The sequence below is a fragment of the Nymphalis io genome, chromosome 4, assembly GCF_905147045.1.
Source record: "Nymphalis io chromosome 4, ilAglIoxx1.1, whole genome shotgun sequence".
NCBI lineage: Eukaryota > Metazoa > Arthropoda > Insecta > Lepidoptera > Nymphalidae > Nymphalis > Nymphalis io.
In genome coordinates, this window is record NC_065891.1 from 10,116,799 (window position 1) to 10,142,617 (window position 25,819).

The 25,819-nt window shown below is 41.7% G+C and overlaps 1 protein-coding gene across 5 annotated transcripts in view; it reads left to right on the top strand.

Annotated features, from left to right (window-relative positions):
- Window positions 1-25,819, top strand: part of LOC126781866 (protein sprouty) — a 44,970-nt gene that overhangs the window by 17,539 nt on the left and 1,612 nt on the right. For 2 of the 5 annotated variants that reach the window (XM_050506983.1, XM_050506981.1), the window contains exon 2: window positions 5,808-5,836. The gene's annotated coding sequence lies outside the window, so the exon portion shown is untranslated. The other 3 variants (XM_050506980.1, XM_050506982.1, XM_050506984.1) reach the window with 3 other exon arrangements.

Genomic DNA, 25,819 nt, shown 5'->3' on the forward strand with positions numbered 1-25,819 from the left:
TGCTGTTCGGTAGCTTAATAAAAATTAAATTAACAGTAATTTTGTTATGATTTTATAATAATAATTATAACTTGATAATTGTAATTATAAAAAACCAATTAATTTCAATATAATATAATTGATTTTTATTTTATAATAAAATACAAGCCTCAAGATTTGTGTGAGTACAAGAAATGTTTTTTTTAAACTACGAATTCCTGTTGATGGTATTTAAAAATTAACGGTTTTAAGCCATTTTTGTATTTATGTATATTTTAAGTATTATGTACATAAATGAAATCAATAAATTACTAGTTATACTATTCCTCTTCTCTGAGTAGATAAGATAAAAGATACTTTTTATTGTTAGCATTTACTAAGAAAATTTGCGGGCAAAGCTTGATTAAAATAATTTTGTACACGTAAATTTTTACTTTGTTAATTAATCATTTAGTATTTATGTTAGGTAATTATATAAATATCTGAGTGTGGGAAGACGGCTAAGAACTCAATACGCAACGTTAGCCACTAGAGCAATAAATAACGCTTTGCAATTAAAAGCATGTTTATAGATGTTCAATCCTAATCGTAATTTCATCTTTACATATAATAAAATTGTAACAGGCCGATGATATTGAAAAAAAAATCAATATAATATTTTTATTAAAGCAACAGAAGCCAAAACAAGAGTTTTTAGAATTTTTGTCTGTCTGTCCGTATGTTTGATAATATCTTATTCCAATTGTTTTTAATCTAATATTGCCCGGAGCTCACTTTATTTATTGAACTTAATGCTAAACGAACAGATATTAAGGTAATTAGTGCACTTACATGAACACATCAGTTGGTCGTTGGCGCTGTTTATTCTTTAAAGCTTTGTATTAAATGATCTCAACCGATTCAAACTAATCTCATACAATAAAAACAGAACAATATTTAGCTTTCTTTCATCGAAAGCAGAAGTTGAAAAAAAAGTAGTCATGGAATCGAATAAAAGAGAATAGAATAGAAGGTTACGCAAAATTAAACAGATATTATAAATAAGAACAGAACGACCCAATTGCTGGGTAGCTTTTATTATACCAAAGTGTAATTATTTATACTAATATAAAGACGTAAAATTTTATTTATTGTATGTTTGTTTGTAATGGATACACTCAAAAATAAATAAATAAAATTTAAAAATTCTTTTACCTACATAAACTTAATAAAATTTATAAAAAAATTAGAGATCCGAAAATTGCCATAATGTAATCCAAGGTATCATTTTTCCTATAAAAGTCATTATCTTTAGATTAAGATACTACTTCAAAGTATGGAATACTACTTCAAAGTATGGAATACTACTTCGAAGTATGGGATTTTGAATTGACTTGGTAAATACAATATAGCTAGTTTATAGTTAGTTTAGACAAACTCATTACCCGCGTACAAATCTAAATTGGCTTAAGAGGATAGTTTTATATTGTAATACAATTTATTTAGTGGCAAACTTGGCCAGCTGATGGTTATAAAATAAACATAAACCACTTATTAAATCTTCACAGCCAACCACAAGTACAAGATGTAATTGCCTGTAGGTACACTGGCTCACTCACACTCTCAACGGAACATCTATCACCCCCATGACAGAAACACAAAGTATTGCTGTTTGGCGGTACGCAGACAACATAAAATACTGCTGAAAAAATACTTTGAATTTGAACTATTAAGGGATTTATTATTCTTTATTAGTTAACTATGTACAGTAATTTTTATAATATATCAAATTAAAATAAAAACAAAAACAAAATACACATTAAATTTATAGCAAAAACACGCCGCAAGCAAATTAAATAAATGTAATGGCGGCTATATATAAGTATATAGCAAATTGTAATAAATACATTAATTTGTCCTTCTGTTGTTGACAAATGATGCAATGAGTTACCTTTGATTGTACTCTCGAACTTTAAGCGAGTTTAAATTTAGCGTCGTAACGTGATTTGATAGGAGAGCAAACGGAAGTCACGTATAAAACAATACGATGTTTGATATTTGCTAGCCGAACACTTCCACCACGTATACGTACGTACGTACGTTCGGTTAAAAAAAATTCAATATAATAAAATATTAATAAAAAATATAAATGTAAAAATCGTAGAGAATTTTGTAATATTTTTGATTGATTATAAGGGATTATTAAGTAATAAGTATAGCACCACAGACATGTGCGTCAATTATATATAAACTTTACACCTTGACAATTTGGCGTAATATTTGCTACCAGAATATTATAATTCTTCTGCTTATGTTTCGTCAACGTTCGTTAAGAGCGTGTCAACATAGAGTATACAGTTGTACACTATTAATTGTTATATTTGAAAGAAGAATGATTAAATCATTCGTACTGCGCATACACACACGACGTTGTGTCGTTCGTTAATTTACATTGTGTAATAAGAATCACATTACGTTTATTGCATAGAGTTTAATCGGCATTGGACAACGCAATAAGAGGGATTATCATGCTTACCTTATTCCGTCCGTAACAGCCTGTGAATGTCCCACTGCTGGGCTAAAGGCCTCCTCTCCTCTTTTTGAGGAGACTTACCTTATTACTAAAGTTAAATTGACACGAAATCATTTGGTCTGGAAAAGAATTCATTTTAAAATAAATATTAGGTATTTTAATAACAAAACTACTTACTGATGAAATGAAATATTACTAAGTGCAACTAATTAGCCTCGAAGAGTTTAACATTTTACAAGGGCGCATTGTGGCAATTTTGACACGCTCGACATATTGCAGCAAAGCCAGACACACGGGCTGAGGCCAGACCCGCAAAGTAGTTTAACGTTCGTTATGTACCTCATGTTTATCATGGTGATTCTTCAAAATATAAACAGCTCAAATATGAAACTACAAGTTACGAATCTAAATAAGTATCGTAAACTTGTATACGTTTTCCTTACATTAAAAAAGTATTAACTTTTTCTAGAATTTAATTATTGGTCAACTCTCTCAATTCTCATATAAAAATCAACTCGTTAAAATTATAAAGGAAGCTATAAAAATAGTTATAAAATAAGCTCGATTTCGATAAGAATGACGAAAAACGGAATGATAAAAATTCGAACATTTCGTTAATTCGCCATGTCACAACTTTCCAAGTATCTAATATTGTGATGGGGTCTAAGTCGAGATGACTTTTTTTTTACATTTCCGAACTGTTCTTTAAACCTTAAAATATAATAATGAAATAATAAGTTACATGTTTAAATTTTTTTACATTTATGTTTAAATTAATTATTTTCTCTTGAAGGTTGCGGCACATTATGTACTTTTCATCGATAATAAACTAATAAATAATTTGAGTTGATATAATAATTTACAAGATTATTTGATTTATTAAATTATAATATCAAATGAAATTATTTATCTGTGGAGTAATATTCTCGATGGTGCCGGTGGGCGTTGAGAATGTGGATATTTTGGGCCATTATCGCGCGCCCACGTCTCACTATTGGCAGAAAAATGTTACTAAAATACATCGTCGCATTTCACACTCGTCTTGTGCCGAGTCAGAGACTGACATTGATGCTGTCCACGGCCTGTGGGCTGGCATCAATGAAATTTCGAACGCTCGCTTGTAGATTAGACCTCATTAATGGCGACAGTTGATATTGTTTTTACGTCGGCTGCCCCCGCTTGTCTCAGGGTCTCTTATCTCTACCTTATCATTGTTACAAAGAGCGGAGAGACGTAATGGAAGATATGTGTTCCAAATCGCTGAGATCTCTCGCTCGTTTCCGGTGGTTGTTTACAAAAAATATATATATATATATATATCTATATATAAAATCGTTGTCCGAAGCTGGCGTTCGAACCGGCCGGCCGAGATACTTGGTGCGATTAAAAATCGTTACAACTTCCGTTCGGGTCCGAGTCTCGAAGCGGAGGCTCAGATAAAAAAGATAAATAAAAAAATAACATAAAGATCGATACGGCGGGACGGCGCTACCTGTTTTTTTCACCGAGCGTTAGAGCTTGAGGCAATTGGGACGCTTGTGTCGCTGTGACCAACATATTTACTGTACATATTATATGCACGCATTCAGCTATACAGCACTTCTTATATGATATAAACACGAGATGAAAAATAAAATACGAAATCAATTATCCTACACGCGATAAAGATCAGAATACATTAAACTTGAACGAGAAGCTTTCTCTACGTCTCTACATTCCTGCAATTTAATCTTCTAGTAACTAAAAAAAAACAACACGACTTAAATAGTTTCGACGGTCAAAGGGAAAAAATCATACATATAACGATCTGCTAAACAAACCCAATGATTGAATTATTTTGATACAAGTACTGTTTACATGAGTAGTAATATAAACTAAAAAACACTATCTAGTGTCTATAGCTACAAATAATACCAAACATGAGCTGCGACTTACGTTTCCGGTCATTAGGCTCTGCTGATTAATGAGTTAATGTGTACCTTGTGGAAGTGATTACCATTATTCATTACTTACTGTTACTAGCTATGAATATCGATCCCGCTTTAAATCTTCCTAAGAGCCTCTTGTGCTCTCTGATGTCTGTACCTAAATAACAATTTATGGGCCCTCTAGCTTTTAAATTTAAGTACAGGTTATTTTATACGGATTATTACATGCTATCGAAAGAGATACCATAAAAGTCATTAGATATTGTAATGCGTTCCTCTAAACGACACTCGCAGAGACAAATTAATGACGCTATTAATACCCTCGCATTTGCATTTTAAGGTATGGAAAGTTAATAAAATAATCGTAGTGAGTGAATTACAGACATCTTTTCAAAGTGACAATATTTACTTCTGAAATAATTAAGTATCCAGTGAGATACGATAGCGTCTCCTCCATGAATTACGAGCCGAGCGGGTTACGTATTCAAATTAATTGCAACAGTAGATATTATCGGCAGTCGATAAGAGCAGAGGAGATCAGCAACAATTTCACGAATAGTGCGCCATGATAATTAAGTGTTCGAAACGCGGTGGTGTGCGTGGGCCCGAGTGGCCGAGCGAGCGGGCGACGAGCGGAGAGCAGGCATATCAAGTCTGGTAACTATGCGGCGTAACTCCGGTAGCAGTGCAACAGGTCTGAGGCGGGGCGGCACGGGCGCGGGACGGACGGTAGGAAATCCTTTGCTCACGAGCGCACACATCTAAAGGCGTTCAGTGTGCGCCATCCGGTTTTCTTTGCGCGTGAGCACCGTATACACACGCCCGCGCCTGTAGTAGTGTCTATCGAGTCGATCGATCAATGAGCTCGACATCGACTCGGACTGTTGCCTGCATGCAACTCATTGATTAACGCTATGAACGTGGAATTGTTTATTCATTCATGATGAATATTTTTATTTCAAATGAACGTTTTTGTTATCCGCAACACACAGGTTGACCTTCTTGAAGCAGACATGCTATGATGCTTACGTATGCGTACGGAGACATTGAATATTTTCTTTGCGCACATGTAGCACATCTGTTTAATCTTCCTTACGGAATTAATGCTTTTCATGGTATATAATGAAAATCATCCTCTATTATTATAAAATGAGCACAATTTAATACTTAGCTTAATCTCCTTGACAGAATAAAATAAATGTTTACGTTTTTTATTCTTAGAAAGCGGAAACAATATTTTAATCTGTATATATCCACGATACGTAGGTATACACTATATTTTAAGATATGTACTGTAATGTTTAGACTAAAGACATACTTAATCTTTCAACCAATTAAATTATCGTTTAAAATAATTTATATTAACAAAATAATTTGTCAATTTACAGGTTTATGTCAGTCCCTGCGTAAAATGTAGGTAAGTAAATACGATTCACAGTAATACAGAACACTTGAATTAAGAATTATGTGTGGCATTTAATTTTTGGCCACCTTGGTAAGTGGTCACCAACGCCCATAGACATTGGCATTGTACGAAATGTTAACCATTGCTTACATCACCAATGCGCCACCAACCTTTGGAACTAAGATGTTATGTCCCTTGTGCCTGTAATTAAACTGGCTCACTGACCCTTCAAACTGAAACACAAAAATACCAAGTACTGCTGTTTTGCGGTAGAATATCTGATGAGTGGGTGGTACCTACCCAGACGAGCTTGCACAAAGCTCTACCACCAGTAAAAAGTTAATTATTAGTTAAGACTAAAGTGGTTAAAAATCAATACTAAGAAAATCAATGAACGACCATATATAATGAGAAAATTATTATCTTAAACTTTAATATAATAGAATTAAAGTTTATATTACAATAGAATCTTAATATTCCTTTTTGTAACTCACTACTTAGTTGGTAGTCAAATGGACGCTGCGTATTTAATCAAAGATTGTCTCATAATACGCGTTAAGAATAATTAATTGTCACCTATACATATACTGTTGTGAATATGATATTTTTTTTAAATATATGGATTCAAACAAAGAGTTTTTAATTAACAATTTCTTGCAATGATCGTTTGAATATTACACTATTCGTTAGCTTAATTATTAACTTGTAAATACTTTTACAAAACTAATATCGTATATTTTATAAGGAAACTATGTTTTTCCAAAATGAATCTTGATAATTATTTATAAATCATATTATATGTTCGTTTGGTTCATTTCAATTCAGATTTTCAATAGGTTATGCATTTGGAATTGGGTATGGCTATATTAGATTGCCTAGTGGTTAGAACGTGTGAATCTGAACCGATAATTGTTGGTCCAAATCAGGGCAAGCACCGCTGCGTTTTCATGGGCTTAATTTGTGATTAATTCATATCGTGCCTGACGGTGTAGGAAAAAATCGCGAGGTTGCATGTGTCTAATTTTATTGAAATTATGTCACATGTGTATTCTACCAACCCGCATTGGTGCAGCGTGGTGGAATGAGCTCTAAACTTTCTCCTCAAAAAGGGAGAGGAAGCCTTAGCCCTTAGTGGGACATTAACAGGCTGTTACTGTTACTGTACTGTACTGTGTATTAGCCATTTCTATTTTATATACTTTATTAACCCTTCAAAACCCGAATAAAATATAATCGACTTATGATCTCTACCGATGTAACTGTATTGCAAAGATGGTCAAAATAAAAAAGTTATGTTTATAGTAAAAATCCGAATAAAATATAAAGAATATTTTTTATACATTGGAAAGTTTAAAGCGTAAAATAGATTTTGTCAATATTGAACACATTCGCCATCATCGTGTAAGCTCATATCACATGAGGCTTGAATTTGTAAGACAACGTGGAACACAGATGTGGTGATCAATTAGCTGGACGCGTGATGTCGCAGGGGACGTGGATTTAAGCATATCATATTTTATTATTGTATGTTATATTAACACAACTGCGTATGCAAAATTGATAAAAAGATTCTGGACTTTAATATATGCTAAACGAATAATGTTTCGTTAAGATACCTATATAATATTTTAAATGAAAAGCAATCGTATAATTTATCAACTATACGTTTGAAGTGGGGCAGTTCCGATGGTAGCAAGAAAGTCACTTAATGACGTACAGACATAAAAAGAAGCGTATTTATGAGCTTGAACATCCTGGACGCGAGGCTTGTGTGGCAACGTCGTACGCAGGTGTGGGCTCGGAATTTGCGTGGCGTGGTCGCAGGCGTCGCGTGGGCGGCTTGTTCGCCCACGGCGCCGCACCTAGCCGCGTCGCCGCCTCGCTTGACATACACGCACTGTGGACTGTTACGAGTTTTTCGTAATATACTATATTTAAATTATATAATTGGATTTGAATCATCAGGCTAATTTATCGAGGGTAATGACCTTATGTAACTACAGGCATAATCATTTAGATACCACGGTTGGCAGCACATTTGTATTATAGGGGATATATAATATCTCTTATAAACACTATATAATATTGTCTTTGGGTGACGTACAATAAGATCGCCTATTGTCTACTAATTTGTTCATTTTCATTTGAAAACAATATTTTACATATATTTGATATATTAGGTTAAATAAGCTAATATATCAAAAATATATAAATGAATATATGATAATATAAAATTCTACTTTTGATAAGGTAAAGTGCAGTGCGCGTTCACCATCATTATGTGTGATAAATCATTAATCACTACTCCATACAGAGCTAGTTGCCAACCGTTCTATGACTATCTGAGACACTTGGTCTTTTTATATCTATACCTGTTTAGAATTATCATAAACGATAAATATTTTTTTAAATGAGTTTCTGTGTGTCCTATATTAGGTAAACAAATTCAAAGTAAATTGAGCCATTTGTCAGTACATATTGGTAGGGTTTCAAGTCCACGATAAATATCAATGACTTTTGATGAGCCGAATGGTCTGGATTGGTGTTTATAGTTCAAGTTCCGCAGTGGGCAAGGAACTATAATATGTACATACTCGTAAAAATGTCGTTACAATTTGTGAAACGCGTATAATGTGGCATTTACACGAGGCCAATAGCTGAGCCAATCCAATATTGGCTTCATCTAAATAGACAATCCACTACATTGTTTCCTCATGCATTGATCGAGCCAATCCATTAAAATATAACGATAACTAGCACAAAAAAGAAGAAAACCTTGTATATAGGCCTAAGCGTAAATTACATGGCATTTTTCATTCGACTGGCTTTATGCCTTGGTTCAGTGGATTGGCTTCGTGTAAATGCACCGTGTCGTAGATTCGTTTGACTACCCAGTGGCTAGGTTATAAGGTTCCCGAGGTTCTAGGTACAAAGCCCGTGTGACGCAAATGAAAAGTTATTGGGATTTGAGGTATCGGATTTGTCTTCCATCGCATTAGAAGGAAGGAATACAGACTTGTGTTTGCGCAAATATTCACAATAATGTCTTCTGCGTAGTTGTCTAGTCTCCTTTCAAAATTGCCACCGTAACCGAAATTGGCCAGGACGACATCATTATCATAATATCCGTCAATCAGTGAGCTGTTTAGTAAGTTAAACTAGTTTTCTTTATGACAAACCGAAGAAAATATTTTAAGAGTTGCATTAATTAAATAAATACTGTAACCTTTGTTTATATTTAACATTCATTGCAGCAAAATGACATAAACATAAACATTTAGATATAACTTTGTAAATAAAAAATGAATGATGAATGAAATAGACAAATAGGTCATACATTTTTTTAGAGTTTTGCGTGAACCAACTGAATGTTCTAGAAATGAAATAAGTTTCTCTCGAAAAAAAAAAAACTGATAATGATTATTCATACATATATCAGGTAGAAATGGATACAGAACTATCTCAGTACTTTTTTCTGATAAACATAATCTTTATATTTTTAAAAGCAAGAAATACCGTTTCTAGGTACTTTATGTTACTTTTTTAAACGGTAATTAGCAAAATCAATTCCCACGAACGAATTTTATACGGTGAGAACTAACAAATACTCCTACTATTCCAAAAGGGTATCTAATAGCACGTTGTTGGGATGCTGTAGAATTGATTATACGATTGCTATCATGCACGGTACCAACCGAAAAAATTAGAGCGCTTAATACGGCGTTATTACGATACAAACAATTTGATCTGTCGGAACAATACGACTGCTATTGATGAAGCAGAAAAAATGTCTATGTAGTATAACAACTCTGTGATCTATGGTGTGGTCATAGAGTAGAATGTTAGTCTGTGGTGTGGTGGAAAGTGATGTCATTGGCCGTAACAGAGTGCTCCACTAGCTCCGTCACAGCTACTTTTGCTTTTTGTGTGAACAATATACATCCTTTTTTTTTTTTTTTTTTTTTTTTTTTTTTTTTTTTTTTTTTTTTTTTTTTTTTTTCGGGGAGGAAAGGCATTTACGCCTGCCGCCCGGTCCGGGGGGACCGGGACGGGTATGTGGGACTCACGGGGCAGACGGCCCCGTCCTACCCACTAAAACCTCCCCGGATTTCCGCCTCTCCGCAAGGCGGCGGGGTCACGGGAACGTTGTGACTTACAACCGCAACCCCGCCAGCGGTCGTCGCCATAAGGCGACCCATCTCGGAAACGCGCCAGGATGTTAGGGCGCGCCTCCCTCCTCTCTGTGCCTCCATCCTGTTACGTGACGGACTCCCCCGAGTCCGCCACTGGAGGCTGGGCGTCAGGGCTTGAAGCCCCGCGGCGGATCAACAGACTGGCTCCGCCGCCAACCACACCTTAACTCTGCGGCAGCGTCCGGCCTGCGAAGGCACGTCGCCGTCGAAGAGGTCTCCTTCTTCGTTGCGGGAGCGAGTCCACGTCGTCCTCCCGCTCCCGCTCTGCCTCCTCCTTTTGCGACATGACGCATGCGCTGAACCGTGACACTGCCGCCCAGATCTCTTCGCTTCCGGCCATCTTCTCGACGACGGCCGGAAGCGACAGGTCCCCACCTACAGCCGTGGATAGGACCGCGCGAGGCTCCGCCCAAGCCGGGCACTCTACGCGCGTGTGTTCCGCCGTATCCACGGCTCCTCCGCCACAATGGTGGCACTCCACCGTCGGCTCCCTACCGACCACCTCACACAGGTACCGGCCGAAACAACCGTGGCCGGTCAAAAGCTGTGTGAGGTGATACGTGGGTGGGCCGTGCTTGCGCTCGACCCACTTCCTCAGCACCGGCCGAATGGCCGCAACGAGGTCCCGGCTAGCACCCGGGACACCCAGTCTCTCCGACCACTCGGCGAATACCCTCTCGCGGGCCTCCTCTCGCCACGTCCGAACCTCACGTGGGTGGGGCCGGTTCTCCTCCGCTCTCACTGCCGCCTTGATCCGCCAATAGACCCTCGAGTTAGCCTCGGCCTCGAGGTCCCATGGCGGGCTTCCGGCGAGCAGGCACGCCGCGGTGTACGACACCGTGCGGTACGCCCGAGCCGCTCTGAGCGCCATCGCTCGCTGCGGACGTCGCAGCGAGGCGACGTTACGGGCGCTCAGAGCGTCCGCCCATATCGGCGCCCCGTAGAGCGCCATCGAGCGCACGACGCCGGTGTACAAGCGCCTGCAGGCACCTCCTGGCCCACCCACGTTCGGGAGGATCCTCCCTAGCGCCCCGGCTGCAGCCACCAACTTTGGGGCCAAGCGCCGGAAGTGCTCTTCGAACTTCCACCTGCCGTCGAGCACGAGTCCCAGGTACTTCATCGTCGACCCGACGGCGATGGAAGTTCCGCCCACCGTTATCGCCGCCCCCGGAGGTGGCGCGTTCCGAGGCCCGTGAAAGACGAGGGCCTCGGATTTGTGTAGGGCCACCTCGAGGCCCAACGCGCGGATTCGGTGGACCACGTGCGCCACCCCAGCCGTGGCGCGATAGGCCGCCTCCCGGTATGAACTGCCGCGGGCCGACACGAGGGTGTCGTCAGCGTAGCACGTGACGCTGACCCCCCGCAACGTGGCCCCGCGCAGCACCCAGTCGTAGCCGATGCACCACAGGAGCGGTCCTAGTACCGACCCCTGCGGAACACCGCACGACAACGACCTGACGGCCCATCCGTCCGCAGTCGGGAAGGCCACCGCCCTGCCCGAGAAGTAATCGGCCACGGTACGCCGCAGGTAGCCCGGCACACCGTGGAACCGCAGGGCCTCCATCACCGTTTCCCAGGGCAGGGTGTTGAAGGCATTGGAAATATCCAGCGACACTGCCAACACCACCCCGCCCCGAGACACCTCCTCCTCGGCCAGGCCCCTCACCCTGGCGATCGCGTCGAGCGTCGAGCGGCCGGGACGGAACCCGTATTGCCGCTCGTCGAGTCCCGGCTCCATACTGCCGACGAGACGGGCAGCGAGCACCCGCTCGAAGAGCTTGCTCACCTCGTCGAGCAACACGATCGGGCGGTAGGCTGACGGCTGATCGGACGGACGCCCGTCCTTGCGGATCAGAACGAGCGTGCCCGTTTTCCACCGTCGCGGGAACCTACCCTGAGACAGGCATGCGGTGAAGAGGCGCCGCATGCTCTCGCCGAGTTCCTCCGACGCGATCTTCAGGGCTCGACCGGGGATTCCGTCGGGCCCAGGGGCTGTCTTTTTCGACCCTAGTCTGATGACAGCCGCCTGCAATTCCGCCTCGGTGATCGGAGTCACCGGTGACCCGTCGTCCTCCTCTTGGGGCCTGCTCGCGGGCGGCACCATGGCCGGTGGCACGAACTCTCCCCGCTCGGGGAAGAGCGTGTCCACAACCCTCGCCAAGAGCTGCGGCTGGAGACTGCTGGTCAGCGGAGGAGCCCAGGGTCGGAGCTTTTGTCTCACGACCCGATACGGACGCCCCCACGGATCGCCGTTGAGCGTCTCCAGCCATTCCTCCCACGCCGCCTCTTTGGCCTGTGCTATGGCCTTCTGTAGGGCCTGGCAGGCGGTCCTATATCCGGTGTAGAGAACCCCCTCCGCGTCGTCATCACGAACCCTTCGTCTCCTACACCGAACGTAACGGCGCCGTGCCGCCACGCACGCCTTGCGCAGCCGACGGAGCTCCGGACGCCACCAGTACACCCGCCGACGTTGCGGGTGCGGCTTAGCCCTCGGCATCGCCGCGTCGCACACTCGGGACAGGGCGCCGTCGATCCGGTCGGCCTCCTGGTCGATCCGGAGGACCGGGTCGGAACCGGCCCCCCAAGCTTCGACGATGGCCGCCTCCTTCGCCAACTGTCCGTCGAGGCGGCCCAGGCACCAACGCGGACGACCTTCCGTTCCTCCGACAACAGTGGGCCGAACATCCCAACGAGCCGACGCAGAGACATCGAACCGAATATATCGGTGATCCGACAGTGTCTCCACGCCAGTCTCGACCCTCCAATTTTGAGCACGGCGGGCCAGGGCGTTGGACGCGAACGTAATGTCCACGATCGATTCGCCCTGCCGCCGCACGCACGTGCTCTCCGACCCACTGTTGAGGACCGCCAGCCCCAACGAGACCGCCCACTCCTCGAGCACCTCTCCCCGGGCATCGGCCACAGGAGAACCCCAAGCCGTTGATTTGGCGTTGAAGTCCCCCGCGACCAACACCGGTGCGGGCGCCGCTTGCCCGATCAGAGTCCCGACCTCTGCCAGCATCTGCTCAAACTCGGCGAGACTCCGACTGGGCGAGGCGTAGACGGCGACGACCGTCACACCGCCGACGACGGCCAGCACGCACCCCCTGCCCCTGGCCACACCCTCGATGGCCGGAGCGCCAGCGACCGCAGGGGCGACGATGGCCACGACCCGTTCGTGGTCGGAGACCCAGTCGTCCCGCGAGGGAACGAAATAGGGCTCCGATACCACCGCCACGTTGATCTGCCACTCTGCCATGCTTTGGACTAGGAGGTCCTGAGCCCTGGCAGAGTGGTTGATATTGGCCTGGAGGCAGCGCAGGGCCATCACTGCGTGGTCTCCATCGGCTCCGCCTCTGTGCGTGGAGACGTGGCTACCGGGCCTTTCGTCGCCACCTTCCTTGTCTTTTCCTTCTGCGCGGCGCCCTTTCCGCCCTGGCACGACTTGCTGCAGGCGGCATGGGCAGCTGGCTTACCGGCCGCAGTGCAGACCACGCAGCTGGCTACGGCGGCGGAGCACTCCCGAGCCTTGTGACTGGGCTGACCGCAGCGGAAGCACAGACGGCTTCGGTCGACGTCCCGGTCACACTTTGCCCCCATGTGCCCCCGCTCGAGGCACCGGAAACAGTGCAGCGGTCTGGGGTCGAGCAGCATGACTCGCGCCGACACCCACCCGACCCTTATGCGACCTACCTCCACGACCTTCTTCGCGGCCGAAACGGGACAGCTCAGCCACAGAGAGCCCGAGCCGCTCGAGCCGCGAGCGATGATGCCCGCTTTAATGGCCCCGGTAGGGCAGCCGCCTTGTTCAGCGACCGCCGCCACGGCTTCCGCCACCGTCACGGAGTCGTCCAGGTCTAGTACCCTTAGTTCGACACACTTTGTGGGTCGATGGATCTGGACGATCTCCGGGCTGAGGGCCTCGCGGAGCTTTTCCGCCAGGGCATCCGCCGCCTTCTCGGCCTCGTTGGTGCCCGGCGGCACCTCGAGCATCCGCGCTCCCGTCGCCGCGGTCCGGAACCGTACCGCCGTCAAGCCGACCTCCCGGAGGCTGATCCGGCTTTTGGCCAGGGCCAGAGCCTTCTCGTAGCTCCACCCCTTTTCCTCAGCACCGGGCTTCAGCGTCAGCGTTATCGCTGCGGTGCGAGGGGGGCGGAGTTTCCTCCTAACCGGGACCTTCTTGGTGGCCCCGGAAGAAGTCGGCTTCGCCGCCGCTGGCTTGGCGCCCGTCTTCTCTGCCTTCTTTGGCCTGTTCCTAGCGACCACGGCGCTCCACGTGGCCGGAGTGGCGGCCGGCTCCGCTGACGACTGAGGAGCCACCCTCCTGGCTGCCGCCTCTTGGGCAGCCATACTTCTCTTAGGCCGCTTCGGCCTGACAGCAGCAGGCTTGGCGGCGCTGGCCTCGACGCCCTCAGTTGCGTGGGAGGCGGCTGGAGCCTCCTTTCCCGCCGCGGCTACGGCCGCTGCCTGCGCTACCCTACGGCGGTCAGCGGCGAGTGGAGGCCGCAGCCGAGGCTCCGGAAGGAGGCGGCCCTCGAGGCCCTCGAGGCGAGCGTTCAGCATCGTGCTGAACTGCTCGCGGTTCGCGCGCAGCGCCTCCTCCATGACGTTTTGGAGGTTCGCCTCCGTCGCCGCCACCGGCCGCTGGCGCATTTCGGCGACTTCCCGGCGCAGCTCAGCCAGTTGGCCGGAGAGTCGCGTGTTAGCCGCCTCCAGCCGCGCCACCTCCTCCGTCACAGTGAGGGCCCTTAGATCCGCCACCGCACCTTTAATGGTGACGGCGGCGGACTTCAGGGCCCGAACGAACGTGCCCTTCAGGTTGCCCGACCTGTCGGCAACCTGCAGAACGACGTCGAGCGCCTCCTTCACCGCCGCGTCCAGCGCGGCAGACGTCTGCGGCACGTCCACGGTCGCGCCGGGTTGGCGTTTCTCTGCTCGGGCCGCCCTTTCTTCAGTGGCCACCTTGGCCGCCGCACTGTACGCGGCCAGTGCGTCCTCCGCCTCGTACCGCCGCTCCTTTGCCTTAGCGGCTTTTAGCTCCTCGCGGGAGCGCCCGAGGCCGACGTATTCGCCCGTCGTGGGCGGTCGACCACGCCCCCTTTTGGGGGAGGGCTTCAGCCATTTGCTGATGCCTGACCCCGAGAAGCCGCCTTCGCTCATACCCGCGTCGCTCTCGGAGCCGGAGTAGCTCTCCGGCCCAGGACGGGGCCGCTTCTCGCCCTTCCGCCGACGACAGGCGGGGTCTCTCGAAGAGACCATCACCATGCTGGTGGCCGACGAGTCGGACTCTGAGAGTCGTTCCAGTCGGACCACCAGTTTTTTGGACACGAGAGTGTCTTTGGTTTCGGCGCGCGCTATTGGGGCGCCCGCCTCCACCGCCATGTTATCTTTGTCCGTATGATCGCCGAGTCCGTTGTTGTTTTTTGTATTCTTTATAAATTCCATACTTAATCCCACGAGTATGGGGGAAATAAAAAGTCCACCAAGGCAGAGCCCCCTGTACCTTGGTAACCCTATATACACCGTGAGGTCGGGTGGTATCACGGGATCTACAAACTAATGTTTTTTATTGAGGTTGTCTCCTCTTGGCCCAGCCGGTTAAGGCAAGGCCCTCGGTCCCACCACGGGCTGCGAGACATGTCCACAACACCCGGACGGGGAAACGAGTTTGAGAGGCGGTGACCTTTTAGTCTGTCCACCCAGCATCGATACCGACACTGGGCGAACCCGCCTCTCCCACCTCCTTTCTCCGGCAGCCCAAAAAGACCCCGGAGACCAACTCTAACTCGACTGACTCCACCATTGGGAGTAACCTCCAAAAATAAATAGAAGACAGGAAAGAAAATAAAAGAAGAAAATAAAACAAAACAAAATTAACAAAAAATGAAACAGAAGAAAGAAAACGAAACGAAACAAAACGGAAGAAGAACAAAACAAAACAAAGAAAGAAAGCAGAGAGCTTCTTCCTTCCACCTTCAATTTGCCACAAAGCCGCTCGCACAGTCCAGTCTGCTGAACAGAAAAGTACCAGGAACGGCCCGTGGCATTACCGTCGCGTCAGTCTCAGCCGCGGTCGACAGGCACTCCGAGAAAACATCGGATTACTTGTCGACCCCGTTGCCCAGGGTGCACCACGTGGAGGTGACTGACATGCACCCCGAACAATATACATCCTGGATGAACACGTCATTCGTTTGGTATTCACTAATAACGAAATGATTTTTTTTTTTTAAAAAGCTAATAAGGTACACCAATTTTATTTATTTCATATATACATATGTGAGGTACTTCAAATTGAATAACCGTTACTTTAAACATTTTAAAAAGATATTCTGTAAAAAGTTCTTTATTGCCATTGAGATAAAATACGATAAGACGAATAAAAGTAAGTTTTTTAAATTAATGAAATTAAAAAGGATGTATGTCTTTTTTCTTAAGATAACCGTGTTCAATTTCACTTTTTAGAAACACTCGAAGATAAAAAGTTAAAAAAAATTATAGTTCCGGTTCATTGAAATTCTACTTCAATAAGGTTTTATTCGCCGTATGCTCTGTACGCACCGGATTATCTCTTTATTTTATTAACCGTTTTGTTTCCGGACTTTGGAATATATTTAAACAGATAAAACATTGTCATTTGAGAAAAATACATATTTAAATTTGCTCTTTAGTTCTTTAATTAATACTTAAGGTAACGACCCGATTTTTAATTAAATAATTTCGGCTAAACTAATTTAAAAAAAAGTTAATTTATTTGCTTTATAATTTATTAGCTGTTAGCTCATGTATGGAACATTGGATAAAATATTCACATGAGCAGATACTTTAGCTGTAGCCTACTTACATACTTTAGCTATAAATCTAGTAGTACCATAAACAAAGTATATTCTGATTTAAATATCTGTTACATGCCTTTCGGCCACCGACTCTGGTCCGTTCCGTTGGACGTCAAGTTAAGATTTTGATTGTTGTTGGGGGCATTCAAGCCAGTGAGCCGGTGTCGGTGATTAAGGTGGCTTCCTGCGCTCTGCGCTTACCGGACTCGTAATAGGCGAGGTGATGGCGCGGGCTATAGCGCGCCGGACGCGGACGGCCTCACGGAAGGTCGACTGCCTCTCTCGCCGCCCGCACGCCCGCGCTCCCGCGCCTCTTGCACGCCCTCACTCGACCGCTACGTGGAATTTATATAATTGCCTTCAATTAAAACGAGAATTTCGTCCAGCGCATGTTCCATCTTCCCATGACAGACGTGACTGTGAATATATAGCTGACAAATTCTTTAGATGGACGCCGAGCGTTTTATCAGATCGGTCACGTGAGCGAATATTCGCTACCTACTACACACATCGCTAAATAACCGCATGGGCATGGAAGGTCATCGTCGATGAGTGCGTGCCATGAATGGAGTGAGTCGTGCGCGACAGCGTCCATTCAATGAGATCCTTCATTCTAACTTTTGTTTTTACGTAACGCTTGTTAATATACTAGATACTTATATTGTTACATTAACATATTATATTACGATGTCAATGTCAATTTTTTTTAATCGAAATCACACATTAAGTTACTGTTGGTTTTAATACAGTAATGTGGAGTGTGTTAAAATAATGTTCGTTTCTTCATAAAACATTTTGAAATCTTTTTGCTTTAGTTGCCGATCTATTCATTAGAATTTATGATATTGCGAACTCGCCTCCGTTTCATCGTTAACCATTCCACTTTTTCATCTTATTTCCTGCTTATACACAAACATCGATGTGTTAATTTGTCATGTTACCACACATGTTTACATCCCAAAAGTCGCAAAAAATTGAGTATCCGCGAAAACCGGCGCGACGCGCAGTTCATGTTGTTTTTATTTATTTCTAAGAAAGAGCATTAGCAGAATTCTCGGAGCACGAATAACGAATGCTTTATATTTTTTTATCATCGAATCGACACAGTTAATATGTTTACATAGATAGTCTAAATAGTAGTTCTATGCGTTGCCTTTATCTGGGTCTCACATCCGGCATAATAGTGTGCCTAACGCGACTTTCAGTACTGGGACAGTTATCACACGGTTTGGGCACACACCGAGATAGTAATTTTAGACAAACAACTCTCTTATGAACCGCTTATCGGCTCTCATACTCGCAAAAGATAATACGTGTTCAAAACAATACTGTTTATCGTTGTTAAGTAACCAGACAATTTATTTCGTAATATACTCGTGTATATATAACGCTAATTGTCAAAGCTTAAACATATTTAAAAAGAATTACGATTAAAATGAGACTGATAACTTTATTTGACTCCAAAAGGAAGTTCAAAGATAACACAATATTTTGAGAAAACAATCGCACGATAATAACTAGCGCCACAGTGAACCTCATTGTCACGTAATAAATTATATTTAAAATTTACAATTATCGAATATATTACCTTTTATAATTAATGAGTAAAAATAAATTTGTCGCTAGCAATACTGTGAACTCTGTATCTGTTGTTTCTTACCAACGCTTCCTCTAATTTGACTCACGGTAAGCCTAAAATTTTTAATACCAATCGAAAACAAATATGAACTCCATTGAGTGAAGTCAGTGTGAGGAATGTTCCTTACACTGACTTCACTTCGCTCAATGGAGTGCGAATGTGTAAATTAACAGCGCTGTAATATTCTAATCTAATATGATATGCGACGTCGCGTTCCATAAGTAAAATAAAATAAGAGAAATCCGATCCACCACATTGCTAAAATGGATAAAACACGCAGTTAATTTATAAAATAGAATAAGAAAATGATTAAAAGTTGTAATTACATAGAGACGTATGTAATAAAATAAATAAAATCTCATATTGAATTGAATATTGAAGTACACGAATGTAACATTTAGATCATCTTAACTTTCTACGCATTTTGCAAAATGTTATACATTAAGAAAGTGTAATGAGTTATATGAAAGTCTTTCTAAATCACTGCCAGTCATTAAACGTTAATTGTATAGTTGTAGATAATACTGTCAATAGGATCACTGGTTGCGGTCGGCAGCTCGGGCCGAGGCGGATGGAAAGCGCGGCGGAGGCGAAGGCTTCCGCTCGACCGACGCGGGCGCACCGCCTCCAGAATAACAAACGAAACCTGATTTCTATCGAGGCCCACGTTCATAAACACTTTACTATCAAAACATTTTTTTCGAATCTTACTTGAGTAGGCATTGCGCTCTATATACACGCGGATATTGAAATATTTTTGTTTATTAAGTCTAAACAGCCCACGTTATCTTTTATGGTATAACTCTTATATGGGCTTGTATAAAATGGAACAATGAAATCTGACTCATCCACACCTACTAGTGGAAATGCCATATTGACGGCTTCTTATTGTGTTATTTATAAAATAAAATAATATGTAATATGTTTACCGTTTTTACATAAAGTTTGAAGACGAATAACACTTTATTTATTACGAATTTATGCACATACATAGTTTATACTAGTTTATATATAATGAAACACGAGAAATTTCCATTAAAAATAAAGTAACAGGAATCTTTTACTACGAAAACGTACTTAGTCTGAATCACATTGTGTTAATTCCTGGATGTAACTTTTAGCATTCCGTGAAACGAACGCCTTGTGTTGATACAATTGGTTGTCAATGGTGTCGTTTTCACATGTTGTACCTATTTAGTCCACCCATTGTTCTTAAATGGTATCATGTAACTCATCAACGCTTCCTTCGCGTGTTGCAGGCTAGGAGATAAATCGAGATATTTACCTCTTTAATTTATTATTTTTTGAAACAGAGTATTTTAATTTTACTATTATGCTACATATGTGTTGTTTGAATGTTATAAATCGTTTGTTCTCGATAGGAAATTGTGAAGCGATAAAAAAATAATACTTCCTGTGCGTTTTCTTCTTACCGTTAACTCAACAAAAAATATGCCGAACCGGATACAGATTCCGAAAAAAAACCCATTCCCTTCAAACACATGTCAGCCCAGTGTTCCGGTCGAAATAAAACTTTTAAGTAGTTTGCGAATTCGTAAAGATTTAAATAATAATCGTAAGTTTCAGTGTTAGAAAATAAAAAAAATAGAGTTATATATTGTTATAAACTGATATTCTTCGTACTAGTAATAAATACAACATTGGTTATAAAAATGTCTTGAACGAATTTATTAATAAGCGTTAACTTCATACGAAAACCTTCAATTATTAATAAGAACTTCACAGTTCTTATTAGTGATCGAAGACGTAAACAGATTGTTTCGAAAATCAAAACGGGTGAATGCCACAGTAGTGTTTAAATACACTCGTATTACCTACAAAATGCCAATTAAGGCACACTAGCCGCAACAAAATTAAAACTATTATTATTATTATTAATAAGTTGGTTTTAAAAGAATGTAGATAACATATTACAGCTCTATTTACGCAGAGTATAAATAAATTGTCTTGTTACGTAAAGTAAGTTTTTTATTAAAATTTAGTATTTAATAAAGAAAGCAAATCGCGTTTCTTAAGAAAATACTTACAGAAAAGTAAGATTATTTATTTCTTTTTAGTTCTACTACTTCAATTTTTGCAGTATTTGCTGAATTATTCATTAAATTTTTGATACCACCAAAAGATGATTCAGAGCAATCGTTATTTCATTGAAGTCAATCATAGAAATGAAATGGAAATTTAAGAGCAATTGTTATGCGGTTGGCGCTTGCATCTGGACAATAGAAGAACTAACCTCAGGTAGAGACAATTTTTTGTATGACTAACTTGTGACGTCCATTCACTCGCAATCTGGTTTATGAATTAATATTTAATATTTACAACGCATTCTGGTCTACATTCTTATCTTGTTTTAGATTTTATCTCATTTTTTAAGCCAGTTCATTAAATCTTATGCCTTAATGGGATAAAGTGTTGACATAAATTTATTAATATTGTGATGTAATTATAAATAGTACTGTACTATAAATGATAAGACGCTTAATTTCGGTTTTTTTTTAAGTTTTTAATTACTACGGCGTATCTGTCTCTATTAAATTTCGGCGTTGATTATAGTCCCTTAAATCATGATGACAACATCTCATATGGCATAACGTTATCGCTCGTCCTTGACACAGAGACGCGTGCACAACACGCCTTATTGTCGTTGCAACCTTGCGAAAATTATACTCGCGTATACCTATTACCAATGCGATAACGTGTCGTCGGCCGCTCGCGCGTCTTCTCGCGCACCCAGATATTTGTGTTGTGAATAACATTTTGCATGCTTAGCTACTCGATATGTTTTATATGACTATCAGGAGATCCGAATGGAACCGTTTTTTCATTCTCTTTACCATAGGACGAGGGTAGTTCTAGATGCAGGACGAAAGTGGGCGGCATGTTTCGACTCTTACCGACCGGAAACCTAATTCCCGGATGCGGCCGCGCGGGGATCTCACCGGAAGCTCGATAAACGAGCACATCCGCTGCCGTCGCCCGCGCCGCAAAATTTGGCACCGCGAGCGTTCGCAGCCCGCTTCCGGCCCCCGCCCCCCTTACCGTCCCCGTTCGCCTGCGAAAATAGCGGCCGACCGCTTCGTGTACGCGGTTCATTCAGTATGGCCGCCTTCCATTCATAAAAAGGCGAAGCGCGCGCGGAGGGACGCGCGGCGGCGGGGTGCGGCTCTCCGCCGGCCCGCTCCCGCGCCCGACGCCAGTGCGGAATGTGCCAGCGAACGGAACGGTCGTTTCGTTGGAGCGTAGCGCTAACGCTCCCGGTTTTCCATTAAAATGTGTATAAGGATAAGTGCAGTGAATCCGCACGAGTTCGGAACGGTTACGAAAATCGCCGTCATCGAGATCAGGAGTAGAAATCAACGAAGAACTTCACCGAGGAAGTGAGTAGCGGCCATATTGCAGTGATAACCGCGCGGCGGGCGGACGAGAATCGAGGCCGGTGCGTGGGCCGCCCCCCGCCCGCGCCAGGTGCCACTCCGAACCGCGCCGGTCTTATGAGCCTTCCCGTGGATTTGCGCGGCCAAAATTCGGTGGTTCTGCCGTATTTTTGTGTGTCAGTGAGCCTACCGGCGCGGTTTCGGTCCGGCACTATCGGCCGAGCGTAGTTGCTCAGTGTAGTGTGTGGGGCCAGTCGGCCCGAGTGCCCTTGTGAGATGTGTGTAGAAGACGTGTGACCGTGGAACGTCTGCTTCGTAAGTACTCGCACGACGTCATTCCAGGATGTGACGAGTCGCGGCGGATTTGTCCGGCGAGATTTTATAATTCTCGTACCATACGTAGGTAGTAATCATTCCGATCGCGAAAAAAATTGAGCAAACATGAATGATGAGGCGTCGCGTCGCGCCTGGCGACCGTCGAATGTGACTAGCGCCGTCACATACCGTCACACGTGTGCACCTCGCGTCGCCACCGCCTCCGCGTAGTGGCAGCGAGAACCTCTCCGCTAACAAGTTTAATAAGAAAGCTTTCATTTATAATTCTACTTCAAAAATCATTAGAACCGAATAACAACCACCTTTATCTTGGAACAGGGCGCTCATAAGCTTTCATGTACAAGCCGACGTGCCCGTGACATACAATTTTAAGTACTAGACAAGGTAGAGTCTCACAAATCGTAGAGAACCGTATCCCGTTTCGAGTAACGACGTTTAATAAGAAGATACGTTTTAAGTTACATATTTTGATCGTTTTATTAAGAATTATTATAGCAACAGCGAGACCAATTTCGACAGCGTTTGATAACTCAACGCAGATAAGAATAAAAATGTATTGTAAACAATACACAACCCTTATCATTTAACAAACTTTACGACGTTAAACGCATTTAGACTAAACAAAATAATATCGTGAAGTATATATTTATGGAATGGAAAAACTAATTATTTAATTTAAACTACTTATAATATAAGTCACTAATATATTTAATCCCTACAATATTTAGATGAAAACGTAAAACCATTAAACGTATCAAACGTAGGATATTATTTAGACGAATAAATATTCATAACGTCACCATAAATGTCGCTACATACGATTTCTCATTCCAAAATTCATTAAAAATAGTAATAATCATTCAGTATATAAAACGAGTGTTAAAGATTTATCTTGTTCAAGATTATTTTAAAAGTTATACAAGTGAGCTTTTTTAATATTTACTTTTCGAATGTTTTAAACCAATCATGTCTACTAGAAATATATAAATCGTATTAGACTATTAAAATTCTGACTACGTTTTAGTATTTATAAGGCTAGAAATATAGGAAAGTGTTTGAATTTGAAAGCTTTGGTTAATTAATTTTATAATGATGTTAAAAAAAACCTTTATTAAATTGTTTAAATAAATACATTAAATTGTTGTTCTGGCCTTAATTATTATCATCAAAACGAAATTTATATACACAGATTTTAATAAAACCTGTTAAATGATATATATATCATATTAATTTACTACTGGCAATTAAATTAAAACGAAAACAAAAAAAAAAAAGATAATAGCAATTAAAAAAATATTAGCAGACATTTTATAAAAGGTGCAAAAACAACTTAGCCTTTTAAATATAATGTAATCAATAGTTATTACATTTAATTTCGATTCATTAGTGTAGTGGCGACACTATTTTATCTCAGATAGACGGACGCTCATGGTAGCCAGATGCCTGTCATAGTTTACATATATGCAAATATTTCTGACATTATTAATTTTATCGTAGCAATACTAATCAACTGCTTATGTGTTTCAAAACGTACGTTAATGTTAGTCACGAGATGTCATCGAAATTATCCATTCCACTTTTCCATAGAAATATATCGTAACAAAATATTTAGAAGGTCTCATTTATGTAGACACGTAAATAAAAATTTATATATATTTTTTTAATTAGCATAGTCTTCAATATATTTAATATTAATTTTGACAGGCAGTTTCTTTTCCGTTTTTCTGAAAATGATAAAAAGTAGCCAATTTTACTCTCTGACCTATCTGCGAAAAAAAACAACGTGGATTGGTTGCTTCGTTGTATTGTGAAAACTAATATACTTTTGCATATATAATATTAGTTTTGATAAAGTATGACACTGTGTAATACTGGTAAGCTTCATAAACACATAGCCCAATCAATAATAATTATTATATTATATGATACTCTTATGTATTTGATATATTAAAGCTCATTGCGTACCCCTACAGAAGAAATAATTAATTAAAGTCATACTTTTTGATAAAAGTTTAATGACATATTATACAGATAAACGAAATTAATCATGGAGTTAAGTATTTTTTCTATATCGATTAATAAGTGATCGCAACTCTTTATATCTGTCAAATTTATAGACTACACGAAATAAATAACATACATTTGCTTTACATTAAATTTGATTAAGAATTTAAGAGTATTAGAAATTCCTTCAACTTTTTAGTATATTCGAAATTGACTAACATATACATTAATACGAATATTATATATACATCCATTTAATATTAGCACGAGCCTTTTTTATACTTTATATATGTTTACGTAATTTAGTAATAAAATTGAGTAAATAATATATAATTTTCAATTATAGTCGTTGCCAATCAATGCATTTTATAATTGTTTCATTAAACCAGACGAAAAGAAATTTATTGAGTAATTTGTATTTACATTGATTTGTACTTTTAACAATCGTAAAAAGTATAAATTTAGAATAAAACCGAAAGTAAAAGTTAATAACTACAGACACTGACTTAGTAACAGCTACCAAAACGAAATTAGCTTCAAACCCTTTCGTAATCGGATTCAACTTACAAACGCATATTTACAGTTTTCAGCGTTATCTAATAGGTTTAGTGGTTAATTTAGATTAAAGAACAGTTACTAGCTTTTCGAAATTCTACTAGTTATGCTCACACCGACAAGATGTGGTCCTCTTGTAAGCAATTTTCTTGTACACATTTCTATTTTAACTAGCACGCGCTTAAATTAATTATATGTATGTGATATAATTTAACAAAAAAATAATTAGTCAGTTTAGACACTCGACCACGAGTGAGATGGTCAAATGTTTCGTATCAGACAAATTATGAGCCGACTCTACACAGTTGTATACAATGTTTTCAATGGTGTGGAAGATATGTATGTATGCTATACGTATAGTTAAATACCACTATGTTAGCTGATTTGTTTCGTAATTATGAGTAAATTTCTGACACTTGCAAGGACATTATATGAATAAAATCTTTAACAAAATCATTAAATTAATGTATGTATATAGTTATACCTACAACGCCATCGATACCGTAGATAAAATATTATACCAACTTTTACTTTATCATTATATTAAATATAATCTCGAAAAAAAAAAGTTTGGTTGTGTTTCTCCGGATGTTCTTAATTTCATATACATATATATAGTTATTTAACTTGGTAAAGCAACTTACCAAACTTGTAACAGGTTCCATCGTAAGATTACTCAAGATCAACAATATAATTTTGTATTAAATATTATAGCAATAAACTTTACTTTACCGCGTTCATTCATCAAAGCAATTAATATCATCATACAATACAGCCATACTACGAACAATACTAAGATTTGTCGTATCTAAAGATGCTTATTAAGAGGCAACAGCAACAAGTATTAGTAATAAAAATTGATAACAATGGAAATCGGCCTGCTATAAGAGCAGCCCTCTGTTATCATTCACATAAAGTCCTCCAGACCAATTTCGTTCACGGCGGCCAATCTTAAGAGAGATCAGCAAACTGCGCAGGACGTATTACAGTGCATAAGCTCGTGCGCAAACACAGGTGCACTATCTATTTCCTAACTT